General features: G+C 46.2%; 1 long non-coding RNA gene across 2 annotated transcripts in view; it reads left to right on the top strand.

The window, feature by feature from the left end:
- The window catches only part of LOC114597452 (uncharacterized), an 85,965-nt gene extending 68,094 nt beyond the window's left edge, over positions 1 to 17,871 (top strand). For both annotated transcript variants that reach the window (XR_013390564.1, XR_003706835.2), the window contains 2 exons: positions 12,205 to 12,291; positions 14,051 to 17,871. This is a non-coding gene — a long non-coding RNA (uncharacterized LOC114597452). The remainder of the gene's footprint in view (positions 1 to 12,204; positions 12,292 to 14,050) is intronic.
- The last annotated feature ends 231 nt before the right edge of the window (positions 17,872 to 18,102 follow it).

Below are 18,102 nucleotides of genomic sequence, written 5' to 3'. Positions count from 1 at the left end.
AAAGAACTGCACCACAGGGCTTAACCATAGTACCTGGGACAACAGCACAAATGGCTTCTACTGAGTTCTAGCATAGATTTTGGGGGGTCTGTGACCCAGCTCCAATGCCAATGGGGCACTGGGAAGAGACTATCATCTTGCAAGACCTGCTCCTTGCTATGCCTAAACTATCGGAACCTGACCTGGAAAGATAAGGACTGGTCTGACTCCAGACTTCTCAGGATGTCTAGAGGACAGCAGAGTGTGGTACTCTTTAGGGGCTGTTGATGGGGGTCAAGATATGCGGATGCATTATTTTGGATGTAAATTGTCAGGAATGAGCCAGCTCAAAGCAAAGGTTTGCAGCCAACTGCAGAAAGCTGCCAAGAACGGCGGGCTTTGATGTTAGGCAGGAGAGAGCCGGCAGCTGCAGACGTCGGCTCTTCCTGACCTTGACGGGCCGGCAGATAAGGTAGTAGCTGAGAGCAGGCTAAAACGCAGCCAAAGCTTGCAGGAAGCACAAACAGGAGCAAACGAACTCAGAGACAGCCTCTCAGAAAAGGAAGAGGTGAGAGCTGATCCACTCAGTCCTAAGAGCTGGCGAATGGGAGGGCTGATAGATAGGAAGCAAAGCAAGAGAAGTAAGGTTTGTAAGTTCAATATCTGCTGGCGAGGCCGGAAGGAGTCTTCAGAAGGGTCATCTTGTGTAATGGTGCTTCGTTAGAGCTGTCCGGAGCTATCTGTTTGTTTTTGCAATAAATCCTCCTTTTTATTATCTACGCTTACTGTAAAGAAGGCTGATCGCTGAAGAATTGATGCTTTTGAATTCTGGTGCTGGAGGAGACTCTTGAGAGTCCCATGGACTGCAAGAAGATCAAACCTCTCCATTCTGAAGGAAATCAGCCCTGAGTGCTCACTGGAAGGACAGGTCCTGAAGCTGAGGCTCCAAGACTTTGGCCACCTCATGAGAAGAGAAGACTCCTTGGAAAAGACCCTGATGTTGGGAAAGATGGAGGGCACAAGGAGAAGGGGACGACAGAGGACGAGATGGTTGGACAGTGTTCTTGAAGCTACAAACATGAGTCTGACCAAACTGCGGGAGGCAGTGGAAGATAGGAGTGCCTGGCGTGCTCTGGTCCATGGGGTCACAAAGAGTCGGACACAACTAAACGACTAAACAACAACACACTTACTGTGTTATCAAGCTGGGAACCTGGGAACCTGACATAAATCCAGACCACATTCTTGTATTTCTATTGTTAGCCCTCATTCTGAATTATCCATAGATGGATTTATTTTATTGTCTCTTCAATGACTGGAGATGTTCTCATTAGCTTATTTAAATTTTGCCATGAGTGAATAATTTCAGCTTTCTTATGTTGGGAGCTGCCTTGAACATTGTTTACCATGGAAAAAACGGCATACAAATAAACAGCTTTTATGGGTCAGTTGCTCACATTCCATCGACCATCTCTGTTTGTCTTCTTCAGGCCTGTTTCCTGGTCTAAAAAAGACAAATAAATCCATCCATAAAGTCATATTGGTCTGCCTTGAATTCAGCTGGGCATCTTATCAGCCTGATGTCGGGGTCAGTCACATGAATGAGCAGGAGGACCGAGGCCAGATCTTCATTTCTTCAAGCACAAGATCTCCTGGTTCTCTCTCCGCCCCGCCCCACACCCCGCCGCAGGCAAAAAAATGCTCACAGCTAACTAGAGGATCCCAAAACAACAGTTCAGCCAAACCTCGTAGCCCATATTCCATATGGCACAGACACAATTTGGGCAAAGATGTTAATGAGAGCTGGCACCTGTTCACACAGCAGAAATGCAGAGAATGCATTATTTAAGAGGGAGGTAAATCAAATTAAATTCGTAGCGAGCCCATTTTGACTGGGAGCAGGATGTTGCACCCGTTTGAGGTGCGTCCCGTTAAATGCAGCGTCTGGGGGTGCGAATGCCCCCTCCCGCCTAACCCCGCTAGAGGTTTAAAGAACAAAAAAACCCCCGCACTGTAAACAGATCATTTCCATACAATTAGTCTTCTGTCCTCACGAAGGAACAGCTGGAAGAGTTTCCAAACTTTTCTTCCCCGCTTTCTCTCTTCCTCCCCTTCTCTCTCTCTTTCTCCCCCCACCCTTGTTTAAATTTGAGCAGAAAACAAACAAAAAAAAAAGGATGAAGCAAGCCTGATGGTGACTTCTTACATTGTCTTGTGACTAACAGTGTTTTGTGTGCGTGTGTTTAAAAAAGAGAGAGAGAGAGAGAGAGAAGGAGCTCAACCTTGTGAAGTATCATTGCGGTGTTTTAGTTCTAATGCTACTTCCATCTTTTATCCTTTTTAATTAGAAGGCAAATTCTCAGACCGCCCGGCTTAATCCCTACACAGTTGAACAAAGCCCACTAAAGCCTTTGAACACTGTTGAGGGGGGCTGCAGCCCCCTCCCCGGTAACTGTTGGCAGAAGGAGTCAGGCCCTGACCTTATCCTCAAGCATTTTCTCTGGCTCCTGATGTCTCCCTGCCCTTTTGGAACATGGTCCCTTGTTCTTCTGTTCGGGCTGAATGGAGAAAGGGTGGGTGCAGGGAAAGAAAAGCAGGGAATAATATAGGGATCCCAGGAGATTTTCTAGGTGGGACGCAAGTTGCCGGGGAGGATTGCCAGAGAGGGAATGGTGCTCCTCAGGAATCAACCCAGCCAAGGGAACTGGAGCAGCAGATTATGGCCTTCGGTTCAAGAGATTTCTTCATCCCTCACTAAATCTTTTCAGGGGCAATGCCATTTTTTAAACAATTGTTGCGTTTCCAATTAAGACAAGGGTGCGCTCGGACAAATGTGGGGTGGGGTGGTGGCGGCAGAGTTGCTGGTGGGGGTCCGAGGAAGGGGAAGGGGGGGCAAGAGATAGAACGCCTCCCTCTTCAAGTTTGCTCCTATATTAGATATTTGCCTCCCTATAGATCCCCGGGTGAGGGGGCGGCATTGACATTTAATTAATAAATAAAATAAATAGATGTAAGTGAAGATGCTTACGCAAAAGACCCGTTTCACACTTAACTGCTCAAGTATTAATAAGCAATTACTCTATTAGTAGGCTGCTAAGCTGTGTCGATACATTGTGGGTAGAGCTCCCTTTATTAAGGACCAGGTGAAATATCCCCAGGTTGCGATCAAGTGTGCAGGTTCTCTAGAAGTCTTCTTCAGACTGGATGCTGAGCGAAAGTAACACACACCTATCTTAAGGTGACAAATGTCTGACAAAGGAATAACATGCCGTCAGCTGAATTCAGTATCTGAGTGTGCAGGGAATAAGTGCAAGCGAACGTCCTCATTTCGGTTCCTCCCAGTTTCTTATTTTTCCAATCTTAAATTCAGTTCTCCACACATACAAAAATAATAAAATTTTCTGCAAAAGTTCAGTTTTCCACATTTTCAGAAGCTCACAATTTTTTAAAGAAAGTCCTCGTGCACATTCATTGGCATTTTGCGGATAGTTTTTTCTAATATGTGTGCAATTTTGTCTGTGTCTTTTCTCCCCCCATTCTTACAAAGTCATCTCCCTTGTTGAAATGCATTTTTGCATGTTGTCCTCACCAATACCTTCATTCTAAAGCACACTTACAATGTTGTACGTATTAATTGGCTGGAGAGGTGCATTGAAAAATTCAAAGTGAAAATTTTGAAGGATGACCTGAGTTTTGGTTTGCGTATTGTCTCAGAAAGCAGGAATTAGGTATGTTTGGCTTAATGAATCATTCCCCCCACCCCCAGTATCTTGCAGAGAGCAACAATTATGATACACACAAACACTCTGACACAAACACTTTCCCTTAACTGGCTATGGTGCAATGTGCATCCTAGTAGTTTGGCAAACTGCAGATCCCAGAACAAACTTAGTTGGTCTCTAAGGTGCTACTGGATTTTTTTTTTTTTTTTGTATTTTTAAAATTCATTTCGACTGCGTCAGACTAACACAGCTACCAACCTGAATGCAGATCATCAAACAGAGGAAGAACACTTGCTGCTATTAAATGGCCTTGGCTTCCAGAACTAAGAGAATTTCTATTCAGTTCGCATTAAGAGCTGCATTTATCAAATTTGTACCTTCCCTCAAAATTCATGCTTATCTGAATTTTGCAATGCAATTCTCCAACCAGCAACGGTTTGCAAGTACAGGAGTACAGGATCAGGTTTAAGGTGCTGGTTTTAACCTTTAAAGCCCTATACGGCCTAGGACCCTCGTACCTACAGGACCGCCTCTCCTGGTATGTCCCATGGAGCACCTTACGGTCTTCAAACAAAAACATCTTGGAGGTCCCGGGCCACAGGGAGGTTAGGCTGGCCTCAACCAGAGCCAGGGCTTTTTCGGCTGTGGCCCCGATCTGGTGGAACGCTCTGTCATAAGAGACTAGGGCCCTGCGGGACTTGACATCTTTCCGCAGGGCCTGCAAGACAGAGCTGTTCCAATGATTGCCATTCATTTGATTCTGAATTGATTTTAGAATGTATTTCAATTAACTGACTGTGATTTTATGTAAATTGTGCTATTTTTATTGTTGTTAGCCGCTCTGAACCTGGCTTTGACTGGGGAGGGTGGGATATAAATAAATTATTATTATTATTATTATTATTATTATTATTATTATTATTACACTAGATCAAGGGTGGGGAATCTTTCTTTTAGCCAGGGGTCTCATTCTCATCTGGGTTACTTTCTGGTGGCCATGTCCCAATGGTGCATGGGGCAAGAGGCAATCGTAAGTGGAGTAAGCGGTTGAAAATGCACCTTTGCACAGTGGGCATTTCTGCACACCCCACTCTCCATTCATCCACCTGAGCTAGCAAGGGGCTTTGTTCAAGGACACATTCCAGTCCAGCAAAAACACCCAAGGAAGAGTACGAAGTAGGGCTGGGGAGGGGTGTGGCCTGGGAAAGAGTCTCAAGGGCCAGATGGAGAAGTCTGGAAGTCCATGCTTGGCTCTTGGGTCTAAAGTTCCCTGCATGAAATCAGGAAGAAAAGGAAGAAGAAGAAGAAGAAGAAGAAGAGTTTGGGTTTGATATCCTGCTTTATCACCACCTGAAGGAGTCTCAAAGTGGCTAACATTCTCCTTTCCCTTCCTCCCCCACAACAAACACTCTGTGAGGTGAATGGACTGAGAGACTTCAGAGAAGTGTGACTGGCCCAAGGTCACCCAGCAGCTGCATGTGGAAGAGCGGGGAAGCGAACCCGGTTCACCAGATTACAAGTCCACCGCTCTTAACCACTACACCCCACTGGACCCATGCTGGAAAGAGAAAGCGGGCACAGCGATAGGCAGATAGAGAGGAGATAACTCAGATGTTTTTGCTGCCCCAGTATTTTGGGTTAGGCTAGAAATTCTTCTTCAGTGTGTTCAGTTCAGCCACTTGTTAATGTTGAAGTCCTCATGAGACTCAGGCCCAGGCTGTAACACTGGGCTGGGACCGTACCACTTCCGACTGCTAGTGGCATTCACATGACTGAATGATTATCTACGCCAGGTGTAGGGAACCTTTGGCTCTCCACATGTTGCTGAACTACAACTCCCAACCTCATCCCTGGAACCATTGACCATGTAAGCCCCCACACCTCCAACACCTCATTTTGGACTCACAGCTGTCCATGGAGGCGCAGGTTAATTCTGTGTCCAGGGCGGCTGTTTACCAGCTCCATCTGGTACGCAGGCTAAGACCCTACCTGCCCGCCGACTGTCTCGCCAGAGTGGTACATCCTCTGGTTATCTCCTGCTTGGACTACTGCAACGCGCTCTACGTGGGGCTACCTTTGAAGGTGACCCGGAAACTGCAATTAATCCAGAATGCGGCAGCTAGACTGGTGACTGGGAGTGGCCGCCGGGACCACATAACACCGATTCTGAGAGATCTGCGTTGGCTCCCAGTACATTTCCAAGCACAATTCAAAGTGTTGGTGCTGACCTTTAAAGCCCTAAACGGCCTCGGTCCTGTATACCTAAAGGAGCATCTCCACCCCCATTGCTCAGCCCGGACACTGAGATCCAGTGCCGAGGGCCTTCTGGCGGTTCCCTCATTGTGAGAAGTGAGGTTACAGGGAATTAGGCAGAGGGCCTTCTCGGTAGTGGCACCCACCCTGTGGAACACCCTCCCTTCAGATGTGAAGGAAATAAGTAGCTATCCTATCTTTAAAAGACATCTGAAGGCTTTTAATATTTCACGCTGTATTGTTTTTAATACTTGATTGGGAGCTGCCCAGAGTGGCTGGGGAAACTCAGCCAGATGGGTGGGGTATAAATAAATTATTATTATTATTATTATTATTATTATTATTATTATTATTATTACCTGAAGTGGGACAGTCCAAGCACAGGTTGACTACCTCAGTGAGAAAATGCATGATAGGGGAACTGTTGTAAGCTTTGGGGAAAGGAGAGCTGCAGGTCTGGCCTGGCATATTCTTTGTTAGGTAAACTAGTGATGATATGTTGCTATGGGAATTAAATAGTTGGCCAATTGCTTCTTGGTACAGGATCATTTGGCAGAATGGTCTGACCTTCCCCTCTCACAGCTAAAGATGAAAGCATCTTGGTGTCTTGCCTGTGGAAAGAACAATAGACTACAGGTTGAGAGAGAGAGAGGCTGAGAAAAATACAAAGATCTCAGTTCGTAGGCTCTGGAAGCTAACAGCATTTTTTGCGGAGAGGGGGCTGCCTATCTCCCTGGAGATCTGACGTGAGAGCAGTAGATTATGGCTGTCTGCTGACTCACTTGAGCTGTGCTCCCTTCCATGCTCAACCTGTGTATTTGTCAATAAAAGCAAATATTACAAAACTGCAAATAAGCCTCCAGTGGCCTCCTTCCAACGGAAACCAAATCTGGGTAAGTCCTGGGCCCCTGCAAGTTCTCACTGTTCAGAGAAGTGGGGTGCACATAACAGAACTCTTCTAATGGACTAGACGCTAAACAAATTCAGCAAAAAGGTCTGGCCTGCACATCCATGAGAGAGAGAGAGAGCTGATGTAATCCCGGGGATGTAAAAAACCCCATCTGATAACAGATGGGTGATGCAGTTATTGGGACAGAGGGGAAACCTAGCTGCCTCCAAGCAAAAACCGAGAGAAAGGAATTTGAGGAATTTGCTTTCTGTGACTTCTAATGTTAATTGATTTATGCTCTCTGGACTAATGTGCAGATAGGAACATAATTGTCCATTGGATCTCACTCTTCTCCAAATTTTATTAAGCATAGATTGGCTCAGGTATGTCCCAGAATACATATGTTAGGATGAAATGTAGGAATGTTTACACCGAGATAAAATGTACACTTAACAGAGATTGTGTGATAAAATGCATACTTAAATACAACTTTTTGAACAGATGTTTGAAAAGTCCATTGATTACGGTGAAAGCAGGATGGAACAGATGTGTGAATGGACATGGGCAGAAGAGAGACTGATCCATTCCTACTTTATGCCAAGTAAAACTATTTATCCTCCTAGCCCAGTGTTGTGTGCTTCGATTGGCATCAGCTCTCCAGGGTGTTACTCCCCAGTTGCTAATCTTTTAATTGCAAGGAGAACTTGTTTATATATATATATATATATGCAAGGGGAACATAACATTTTTTTAATTAAAAAAAACTGCATTCCCTGCTTGCATTCTGAAGTAGTACAGTCTGTTCTGTAAAAACACACACACCAACACACACTACTTCATTCTATTATCTATGCAGGCATGTACAAACACAAATTAGATTTAAGTCCAGACGAAGGTCCGATTCACAGCCGCTGCAAACACCCAAGGGCAGGGGTTGGGTGGATCTGGGGTGAATTTGACGGGAGCTAAACATAAGTGTTGAGCAGCCTTGATGAATCAAATCAAAATCCCACCTCATCATTTTCCTCTCACCAAGAGGGTCCAATTTTATGTGCCAAGGAAGCTAACAGAACTGGAGAAGACAGCCAGTCCCTGATACTTATATGTTAAAAAATCATGGCAGTTGGATGGGGAGTCACTGAGCTCAAAGATTTGCTCTCCTCCATTCCTTCCAGCCACCCTCCTTAAAACGCTTGTCAACACATCTTCAGAAAGTAGGAGGCCATCTTTTTCTGCTTTTTGATCTAGCTAAGTCTGGATTGTTTAAGATATCCCCACATGTTGTTGTTGTTGTTGTTGTTGTTGTTGTTGTTGTTGTTGTTGTTGTTGTTGTTGTTGTTGTTGTTGTTGTTCTTCTTCTTCTTCTTCTTCTTCTTCTTCTTCTTCTTCTTCTTCTTCTTCTTCTTCTTCTTCTTCTTCTTCTTCTGAATTAAATATTATAACCAGGGCAGACACCTCCACAAATCAGGATTCCCACTCGCAGCCCCGTACCCGGCCTGTGTAGAAGAAGCCCTTTCTTCCTTTGCATCTGCCTCCCATCGCCTCCTCCACATCAACATTACTCCGAGCGCTTCTGTGTGGTGTTTTTTTTTTTTTGACAAGCAAAGCCGCACCATCGCCCCCTTTCCCCCATGAGTGTTAGGGATCAAAGATAACATTCTTTTCTGTCTGGTACACTTAGCGGACCTGCCTCCTCGCCGGTGGGATGAAAGGGACTCGCTAAACTGTTGCCATTTTGCAACATCTGCTATAATTCCCCTAAATCCAGATTTGTCTGACACAAGGCCCTCCCGCGCTGACATCACAGCCATGTGACGGTGTGAGGCCAGTTGCATCAAACTCTGAAAGACGGGAGCCTCCAGGCTATGGTTGCACGAAGCAAAACGGATTCCCTCCCTCTCCCTTTCTCTCTTCCCAACCCTCCCTCTTCCTTTCCTTTTGCTTTCTAGCCCGGGGGCCAAACACTTGTGGCAAAGACTTATTCAAATGGCAAGTTTAAATCTTCCCCTTAGAAAGATACCCAGGAATGAAGGAAACATGTGCTTTTGTGAAACAAAAAAAATCCCCCCAGAAAACAACACAATAAGAAAATCTAGCTGGGCAGCTCGTAGTCAAATGACCTGATCGCAAAGTACAAAACCCTGTGTCCCAATTAATTACGGCTAAGAAGCTCTGATACACAGAGAAGGAGGATGTTAATCCTCCGCTCTGTCCTACATTCTTAAAATAGCCCGCATATATCACGGATAGTCACCCGCGGAAATAAAAACAAAAATGGCTGCAGGAAGGGTCCCAAGACCGAAAAACTTGATGTGGGGGAAAGGATGTGGGGAATGTCGCCTTTGTGATTGCATGGAGCCCACAGGTTTCTGGGTGTGGACGGAAGGGGGGAAAAGAGGGAGAGAAGGAGCAGCTCCCTGCTTCAGAGAAGGGAAGAGAGGGGGGAATAAGGATGGCAGCCAATTCTCCCGGAGTTGCCTGTGACTCCAGAACGGGAAAGGTCACTCCCACCATGGGGTGGTTGTGCCTTGGTCACAGCAAAACCAGGACCTGATGGACGCCCACCCTAGTTGTCGTGGTGTGAAGTCTTGTCTTCACCCCGGTGGCAAAAATCTTCCAAACGGTTGGCTGCAAAACAAGAGTTTGGCTGCTGGGTGTATGAAGAGCAGAGCATCTTTGCAAAGATTTCTCCTCCGAAGAGGTCCAAGGTGGCCCAGGGTAAGGTAAAGGTAAAGGTACCCCTGCCCGTACGGGCCAGTCTTGACAGACTCTGGGGTTGTGCGCCCATCTCACTCAAGAGGCCAGGGGCCAGCGCTGTCCGGAGACACTTCCGGGTCACGTGGCCAGCGTGACATCGCTGCTCTGGCGAGCCAGAGCCGCACACGGAAACGCCGTTTACCTTCCCGCTAGTAAGCGGTCCCTATTTATCTACTTGCACCCGAAGGTGTTTTCGAACTGCTAGGTTGGCAGGCGCTGGGACCGAACGACAGGAGCGCACCCCGCCGCGGGGATTCGAACCGCCGACCTTTCGATCGGCAAGTCCTAGGTGCTGAGGCTTTAACCCACAGCGCCACCTGCATCCCTGTGGCCCAGGGTGAAGGAATGCAAATGAAGCACTTAAAAAAAACCTCTGAAACGCTCCTGCCAGTTCTAGACACATCGTGGCTGGGGAAACTCAGCCAGATGGGCTGGGTATAAATAATAAATTATTATTATTATTATTATTATTATCGTCACCCAACGTTTCCCTTACTATGGCTCCTGCTCCTGTTTTCACTTGCCTTTGTCTGGACAGATGCTTCCAGGGATTCTGAGTCCTTCCAGGCCGAGTTCATCTGAATTCCTCATGGTTTATATCGGGAATCAAAAAAATGGGAAAGGAAGCAAAGCGACATGACGACACCCATTCCGATCACAAATGGCTGTTGGGCAATCGCATCAGACAAGTGAAATGGATCTCAGTTCCAAAGCTCCCCAAATGGGCAGAGGAGACAGCAGATACTAAGAACGGACAAATCATTCTATTTCCAGTTTGCCTCAGTGACACATGTGTCCATTCACATCTCTGTTTTGTTCTGCATTAATCTCCTATTTTGTTTTTAAAAAAGAGAAGCATGAAAATGCAGATACATGAGTAATATTTAATAGTATTTTGGAATACCTAGCTATGTATCTGAATAATACATATTTAAATAACATTCATTCCAATGTAGGCATCTCCAGGTGCATTTTATTCTAAAATACATGATTCGTAATGCGCTTGGGCGCACTGTCTGATCTGAGGAGTGTGAAATCCGAAGGAGCATTATCGATTGAAACAGACTTTTACTGCAGAAGGTGTAAATCAGATCAGTTTACAGTGGTACCTCGGGTTACAGATGCTTCAGGTTACAGACGCTTCAGGTTACAGACTCTGCTAACCCAGAAATAGTACCTCGGGTTAAGAACGTTGCTTCAGGATGAGAACAGAAATTGCGCGGCGGCGGCAGGAGGCCCCATTAGCTAAAGTGGTACCTCAGGTTAAGAACAGTTTCAGGTTAAGAATGGACCTCCAGAACGAATTAAGTTCTTAACCCGAGGTACCACTGTACTTTAAAATTCAGATAAACCGCATGACTCAGGCCCCCATAGTGCACATGGCGCCTGGTTCTTTATAAGTGAGTTTCTCTCGGCTGGTTGGGCACTAGGTAGACTCAGGACAATTAATGGAGACTGCCTCAGGTAAGCAAGTATTTATCGGGAGTATTTTAAGTCTGAGACACAGCCAGAGAGGTACAGGCAGGTATCTGGTGACTTCTTGCATTTCTTCCTCTTTGAGCTCCCAATTTTTGAGAATGAGATCCACTTTGGGGAGTTCACCTGGGACTGATGGGAGTTTATGTGTGTGTGTTTTCTCCCAGTAAATGTATCTTCAGCACACTGAAGCCTCCCTGGCTGCCCTGTTCTTCCGGATCTGAGACAGCTGCACGTGTGGAATTGCATCACTATATCTTCCCTCGGGATTTAAAGTGCAGGCACCCAGGGAGGCTGCACCTTGTGGACCACTGGCAAGAGGATGTGCCGAATGACGGAGCAAAATTGTGGCTGTGATCCAAGTCTGAACATGCCCCGGTGTGCTCTCATAAGCAATGTCCTGCTGATATAACTCTGTTTCCCAAGCTTAGCCCCCCCCCCCCAAGTTTGTTGGTGCTCCATGATTAGAACACATGCCTCAACTGGCCCGTAACGGAAACAAGGATTTAACCATTCCTCGAGAGCTGCTTTATGTGGGTGGCTGTTTAATTAAACTCAAATCATCTCCTTATTTTAATGCTTTTGCAAGTCATACCTTCATGGCGATTGCCACTCCTCGGTTTTAACTTTGCCCTCCCTTCCCTCCCTTTTAAAAAGAAACACTCCACCAGCCTCCCTAAAAATGGCTCCCTCACGACGTCGGTTTTTCCTAATACCCCCTGAAACTCCTCAAACTCTTGCTGAAATACTTTCCTTGGTAAATGTATGTGTCAGAAAGGAGGAGTTGGGGAGGGGGGAAAACAAAGGCTACTGTCAAATTGATTAAGTGAAGGCTCATTAGAGAAAGTAACAAGAGGCAAAATCTGCATATGCATTGCAGAATTGTGTCTGATCTTGGCTAAGTCCTGAAAAGACAAAATGAGTCGAAACCTTCCAAGTTGTTCAAGAAAGAAGGGAGGAAGGGAGGAGAGAGAGAGAGGCAGAGAGAGAGAGAGAGAGGAAAGGGCCTCATTTCAACAAACCCTCAACTGGCTGTCACTCCTTATAAATACGCATTAGGACAACCGTTGCTAGTGCCACTTCAGTGAAGTACCTGCCAGTATTTTAATGATAAATCTTGCATTTCAGGGACCGCGGAGCCAGCCAAATAAAACAACAGCAACAACAAAATCATTATGGGCCAGTCCTTGATAGAAAAGGCCGCAGATTCAGTCGGTGAGTGATTTGAGAAGGAAAAATTATAATTGTAAAACTTATTATTATTATTATTAGCTAATTGCCAAGCCGTTATAATAATAATAATAAAAACTAGACTAAAAAAATCTTTCTTTTTAACCTCAAAAGGTAAGATAAAGCAACTTCTGGCTGGTTTCAATATATCCATCAATAATTGCTAAAACAGGAGTCACGTGGGAGAGAACACCGTAGGCTTAAGCCTTTGCTCAAGAGACACATATTATGGACGCTCAAATATTAACATTGCACTCTTAAAAAAAGAGAAACAAAAACCACAAGCGTTGTTTAATAGGAGGATGAAAGAAGAGGCTACGCCCTGGGAATGAATGGCAGGCAGCATTGCTGAAATCAGAGGCTGTTCAGATGCTATTGGGACTCCAGCTCCCATCACCCTGATCACTGACCTTGCTGGCCAGAACCTGATGGGAGTAGAGGTCAAACCACATCTGGAGGGCCACAGATTCCCCATCCCTGGTTTAAACCATACCTGTTCGCAGGAAGGACCGGAAGAAAGCAAAACACGGCAATCCACTTCTCCAAATTTAGTGTCCTATTTCCAGGGATGAAAGATGGACCATCAAGAAGGCTGATCGCCGAAGAATTGATGCTTTTGAATTATGGTGCTGAAGGAGACTCTTGAGAGTCCCATGGACTGCAAGAAGATCAAACCTCTCCATTCTGAAGGTAATCAGCCCTGAGCGCTCACTGGAAGGACAGATCCTGAAGCTGAGACTCCAATACTTTGGCCACCTCATGAGAAGAGAAGACTCCCTGGAAAAGACCCGGATGTTGGGAAAGATGGAGGGCACAAGGAGAAGGGGACGACAGAGGACAAGATGGTTGGATACTGTTCTCGAAGCTACCAGCATGAGTTTGATCAAACTGCGGGAGGAAGTGGAAGACAGAAGTGCCTGGCGTGCTCTGGTCCATGGGGTCACGAAGAGTCGGACACGACTAAACGACTAAACAACAACAAACTCAAAATGAAAGCACCCGTTTCTCCTGTTGCACGGCCCCCCAGACTAACCATGCCCAAAACTTACTTTCTTCCGCACGAACGTACCTAAGAGCTGAGAATGGCAGCAGAGGCACTTTTCCGCAAGGGCCTTCAGAGGCAAGGCCAATGGAAAGGGACTTCCTAGAGCAGCCTTTCTCAACCTTGGGTCCCCAGCTGTTTTTGGCCTACAACTCCCAGGATCCCTAGCTCACAGGACCAGTGGTCAGGGATGATGGGAATTGTAGGCCAAAAACATCTGGGGACCCAAGGTTGAGAAAGGCTGTCCTAGAGGAAAGGCCCTGGTTGTGGCATAGCCTTCTCAGGTAGAGTCACCCAGCAGGGCACCCTCGCTTTTACATTTCATTCTCCAGATCAACGCTTTCCTTGTCTTCCCAAGTCGTTTTGACGAACACAGAGCACAGATAATTATATTTGCCCAGAGTCACTTTGGGCTAGTCGCCATCTCTCAGCTTCAAGACATTGGGATAGTTGCTGTGAGGATGAAATGGGGGAAATAAAACAGATACAGAAAGCCCTGAGCTCCCTTGAAGGTCTAGAAAGAAAGAAATATGACCAATACACACTAGAAAGTAAAATTTTTTTAAATGGAGACAGACTCTGAGGAGAACAGGAGTCTCCCAGAAGAGCCTCCAAGTGTCCCTATTTTCCAGGGACAGTCCTGGATTTACAGACGCTGTCCCAATTTCTGATTTAATCCTGGAATGTCGCACTTTTCCTTAGGACGTCCCGATTTCTATCGGAGAAATGTTGGAGGGAATGAAGTTATGCGACCCTCAAGCCAAGGAGAAAAGTAACTAAGCAACCTATCGAAGACATCTGAAGGAATGTTTAATTTGGAATTGGAGAATTGGCTTTCTTAATTGTATTGTGATTTGGTATTGTATTAATGTGGCATACGTTGGGTTGTTAATAATGAAAATTTAATATTTAACAAAACAAAAACAGAAGACACCTGACGGCAGCCCTGTATAGGGAAGTTTTTTTAAAAAAATGTTTAATGTTTTATTATGTTTTTATATATGTTGAAAGCTGCCCAGAGTGGCTGGGGCAACCCAGTCAGATGAGCGGGGTAGAAATAATACAATTATTATTATGCAATAGTAAAGGTAAAGGTACCCCTGCCCATACGGGCCAGTCTTGCCAGACTCTAGGGTTGTGCGCCCATCTCACTCTATAGGCCGGGGGCCAGCGCTGTCCGCAGACACTTCCGGGTCACGTGGCCAGCGTGACGAAGCTGCTCTGGCGAACCGGCACCAGAGCAGCACACCGAAACACCGTTTACCTTCCCGCCAGAGCGGTACCTATTTATCTACTTGCACTTAAGGGTGCTTTTGAACTGCTAGGTGGGCAGGAGCTGGGACCGAACGACAGGAGCTCACCCCGCCGCGGGGATTCGAACCGCTGACCATGCGATCGGCAAATCCTAGGCGCTGAGGTTTTACCCACAGCGCCACCCGCGTCCCTTATTATTATGCAATAGGATGTCCCTATTTTCATCAGAGAAATGTTGGCAACTGAGTTCTCTTACCTTTTAAAAATCAAATATTTGTGTGTGGGGGGGCCTCTGGAACAGATATACCGTATTTTTCCGTGTATCAGACGCTCCCATGTATAAGACGACCCCCCTTTTTTTTTTAACCCCAAATTAAGAAATTAAGTTGTTTCGCTTTTTTGGGGGGTGGGGGAGGTCACTTCCGCCAATCGCTCACCCGCCTGCCCGCCACTGCCGATCGCTTGCCACAGCCATTGCTGATCACACACCTTGCCACAGCCGCCTATTGTCTGCCCGCTCGCCGCCACCAACAGCCCACCCGCCCTCTTGCCGCAGCCGCCAATCGCCTGCCCAATTGCCGCAGCTGCAGCCAATCGCCAGCAGGCCTTGCCGCAGCCACCAATCACCCGCCCAATCGCCGCTGCCAATCTCCTGCTTGCTGCTGCCATTAATCGCACATTCCCCCCGTGCATTCACTATCCGTGTATAAGACGACACCCATTTTTTAGCAAAAACCATCGTCTTATACACAGAAAAATACGGTACACCCAATTCCCAAGCCAAAAATCCGCCTGTTTCCGTAATCAATAAAGTTGTGACCATTTCTAATCCAGACCATTGTCTGCTTGAGTTTATTAATCACATCTTATTGGGTGGCTGGTTGTGGCACTGCAACCGGGTCCCCAATAAACAAACTTTGTGATGAGTTTCCCCGTCTTTTTTTTCCAGAAAAAGTACTGCTTTGGGGGAAGCCATGACTGTTTAATAAGGGACGCGGGTGGCGCTGTGGGTTAAAGCCTCACGCCTAGGACTTGCCGATCGAAAGGTCGGCGGTTCGAATCCCCGCGGCGGGGTGAGCTCCCGTTGCTCGGTCCCAGCGCCTGCCAACCTAGCAGTTTGAAAGCACCCCTGGGTGCAAGTAGATAAATAGGGACCGCTTACTAGCGGGATGGTAAACGGCGTTCCGTGTGCTGTGCTGGCTCGCCAGATGCAGCTTGTCACGCTGGCCACGTGACCCGGAAGTGTCTGCGGACAGCGCTGGCCCCCGGCCTATAGAGTGAGATGGGCACACAACCCTAGAGTCTGTCAAGACTGGCCCGTATGGGCAGGGGTACCTTTACCTTTTTACTTTATGACTGTTCAATAGTGCTTCAGAATCATAAAACTGTAGAGTTGGAAGAGACCAGGAAGCCTTAGATGTATGAGGTGACTGTGACCCTGGCAAGCTTTTAAGTAAGATGGCAGGCAATGGACCAGCCACCCCTATCCCAGAGTTTCTTTTTTCCTTCCAGAGCCAGGCTGGCTGACGCTTTAGGAGTCCGCCTCAACACTGGCAGTCGCCGTTCTCTCCGAATACTCAGACAGCCCCAGCTGGCTATCTAAGTAACCTCTCCATCAAACTCCAGATTTGGTTTATCTCCATTCTCGCCTGTCTCTCTCTTTTTTAAACACTACAGTGGTACAAGCGAGGCAGCCTCTCCGTGCGACAGGCCGCAAATGACGTGATAGCTTTGACTGTAATCCATGACAGACAGACACTTGGCTATTAAGACTAAAAAAAAAAGATGTCGAAAACATTGCGGAACGACACCCCTGATGCAAAAGCAGCTTGGCTTGTGGTGTCAGGTTTTAAAACACACACATACTGAAAATATGAATATGTAAGCGCGTCACTTTTCAGAAATTTAAACAGACATGCCCTTGGTTGGGAGCCTGTTTCCTTGTCTGGGAGTTATGAAACACACACACACACACACAAATCCTAACCCTGCAACAAAACAGATTTATTGCCAGGCGCGTTCTTTGGAAATGCACAAATTATTGTATTGCCACAAAACTGTTTTTATCGCAGTGTCAGAAAGGCGCTTTTTTTTTAGTGCTGTTGTTGTGGTGGTGGTTGGCGGCTCCTTTCCCCCAAATCAGCCTAAAGTCATAATATTATATATTTTGGCAGATCGTAGTAATCACAAATGTGAGACTTAAATCTTAAGCATTTCCCTTGCCCCCCCTTTCCTTAAATGCTCTTAAATGGCCCCATAGGAATTCTCACTTTGGGCTTTCCGGCAGACCCCAAATACCAGGTGGATTCCAGCACTTTTTAAATATAATGATATTTATTAAAGTCGCTCTGAAAAGAAATGTTGAAACGAACGAGCATCGGTGTTCCATTGAGGCCCAAAACCGTGCACCAAAAAGCCCTCCCCAAATGGGATGGAACTGTTTAATTAACAGAGGAAGGGGTGGGGGGGTAGGGGAGGGAAAGGCACGCCGTTAATCAGAAAGGATATTATTGCGCGACATGGATATAAAATCTGGATTTTTTTGTTTGGGAAAGGTCGAGGGAAATATGTAATAATATATAGAGATTTCCACCCCCTCCGAAAGAGAAGGGGGGACAAAGGAGAAATGATTGACACGGCCGGGTAATAGTTGCACCATGGTGAAGAAATAAGTATGTGGTTTAAGAAAAGCACAGCAAGGAAGATAATGTTAGTCAAATGTGCTTTAGCGCAGCCCAAGCTGGGGGAAAAAATGCTCTTTTGCATTTGGTCGGCGGCGGCACTTCTCGCGAGCTGTAAGCAATTTAGACACAAGTGCACCTTTTAAACTAATTCCTTATGCCAGAATGAGAGAGAGAGAGAGAGAGAGAGAGAGAGAGAGAGAGAAGGAGAGAGAGGAGCCTGCTTCATTAATATGCCAGAATGGTCAAATGAGAGATTAATGACAAAGTCACCTGCTAAAGCGCCAAGGAACCTGTTGATTACGAATAAGCCTTCGAAAATAAGATACCGGTCTGTGGAGCAAAAGGGAGACCAAAGGCAACAAGTGTTCCCGTAATTTATTCCTGCTTTGTACAAGAGCATAAAGCTCCTTTTATGAGCGTGTTTGTGGGCCCCGCTGTGAACCCTAGGTCTGTGCTTTTCCGCTGATTTATTAATTTTAGTTTCAATCAACGTGTGTCACCTGCAGGCACAAAAATGCAGACTTCGCCTCCAAACATAACAGCAAAAGGGGGGGTGGGGTGGGGTGTTGGAGAGAGAAAGCATTTAATTCTGAGAAAATAAAGAAAAAATAAGCGTCAGCATTTTTTTTAAAAAAGAAAATAATAATAACGAATATGATATTAATACAAACACTAGACTCTCTGGCAGAGACGCCGGAACGGTTCTTGGCAATGCAGCGGAGAGTGTGCGTGTGTGTTGCTGAGGAGGGAGAAATGCCCTCGAAATTAAATTAGACATTTTTGTCATACTTTGAAAGTCTGGGGGGAGTAAAGCTA

The sequence above is a fragment of the Podarcis muralis genome, chromosome 1, assembly GCF_964188315.1.
Source record: "Podarcis muralis chromosome 1, rPodMur119.hap1.1, whole genome shotgun sequence".
Lineage (NCBI taxonomy): Eukaryota > Metazoa > Chordata > Lepidosauria > Squamata > Lacertidae > Podarcis > Podarcis muralis.
The sequence above is the reverse complement of the archived record's forward strand: the minus strand, read 5'-3'. Positions and strand labels throughout refer to the sequence as shown.